This window comes from Pecten maximus, chromosome 15, assembly GCF_902652985.1.
Source record: "Pecten maximus chromosome 15, xPecMax1.1, whole genome shotgun sequence".
NCBI lineage: Eukaryota > Metazoa > Mollusca > Bivalvia > Pectinida > Pectinidae > Pecten > Pecten maximus.
The window spans coordinates 31,579,868-31,581,749 of NC_047029.1; positions in this window are offsets into that span (position 1 = coordinate 31,579,868).

The following is a 1,882-nucleotide window of genomic DNA, read 5'->3' on the forward strand; positions in this document are numbered from 1 at the left end:
GTGCGATTTCCTGGTCTGTTTACTACGATGGCCGATATCGGACGGGCAAAATAGTGTTACTAGTAGTACGTTTTTGTCAACGAAAAATATACGTACATATTGTGTGTCAAAAATATCTACTGCTATAGTAGTAGATAAATTTGTACACAAAAAGTGTACGTACAAATCCTGTGTCAAAAACCTGTTACTAGTAACACATTTTTGATACAAAATTTGTACGTACATGTTTTATGTACAAATTTATCTACTACTTCCAAATATCAATTAACATTCCTTCTATTCTTGATTGATTACCATGCGGTCGTATGCTGATTTTGCCTGATAAGGTAATAAAAGCCAGAACCCAATTAGCTGCTTGAATTTAAAGTCACATACTCCCAAATAACCTAAAATTCTAGTTGAACATATGTATTAATGGCAGTCCAAGATCCCCATTCACGCTCTCCTAACATTAAAATGACCACTGGTCTGAACGCTTGACCGGAGGAGTCCTTTAGACATCAGTGTATACAAATAAAACGCTGCATTTATTTTTATCGCGAGATTTGTCACGTAGCCGAGAACGAGGCTATACCAACGTGCACTACACATAAACTACACGCTTGACCGCTGTTTACATATCGAGTATACGTTGACTTTGCCTATTAATGCTTTAATTTAAACATATTAACAGAATAAACACGCAGTGAAGTTGACAATGTTCAAAAGCTAACCAGCAATCCAATAGACGTCCGGCAATTATTATTATTATTTTGGGGAATATCACGTTTACTGTCATAAAACACATTTTCCTTCAGTTTTTGATTCGCGATAATTTGTTAGGTATATATTAAATCTAAAAACTGCAAGGATCTCGAAAAGTAAACATTTCCATGAAAGTATATGGTTTTAAAGTATGGCGTTATGGAAGAATGGTATCACTCGAAACCAAAATATGTCTGTTTTACCTCGTGCAAATGCGACAAAAGTTAATTGTATCGGATGCAGTCAACATACTACCACAAGGCGATCAATCAAGATAGGAAAGAATGTTAATTGATATTTAGAAGTAGTAGACAAATTTGTACATAAAATATGTACGTACAAATTTTGTGTCAAAAATGTGTTACTAGTAACAGGTTTTTGACACAGGATTTGTACGTACACTTTTTGTGTACAAATTTATCTACTACTATAGCAGTAGATATTTTTGACACACAATATGTACGTACGTTTTTCGTTGACAAAAACGTACTACTAGTAACACTATTTTGCCCGTCCGATATCGGCCATCGTAGTTTACAACAACAAAAATCATATTCACAGCATATAGACCTCTGTGTCTCTTTCTCCTAGGACTGTACTTGTTATTATGTAATAAACAATCAGAAATTTTTAATCCTTTCATTTAGCCAAACGAGTTTTCTGAATGATATGGTGCAGGTACGTGTACCTTTAATTAGATATTAATGCAACACAATTAATCTATTTCCGTTATTAGGAAAACAGAAACACACCCAATCGCCACCTATTGGCGTAATCACACGAAGGAAAATAATATTCTAATTTCCTGTCAACCCGCGAAACAAGTTTCATCAACTTATATTATATAAATCACACCAGGGACCTATTAGTACATAGGTCTCTGAACACACTTGTTCGCCCGGATGGAAGTACGAAAGGGGTCTTACTGTCGGAGGAAACCGGAGTACCCGGGGAAAATCCTCGTTTACGGGCAGGTGAACCCCATAACCCCATTAGAGATGATAATCGGTACCTTCGATATATGTTTGTTTATGGTAATAACTCATCTTGAGCTATCAATATCAATATATGATTTGTTGATATAAAAATGTTGATTATAAATCCACGCCCCTCAGTAAACATTTCTAAATTAAGAGAA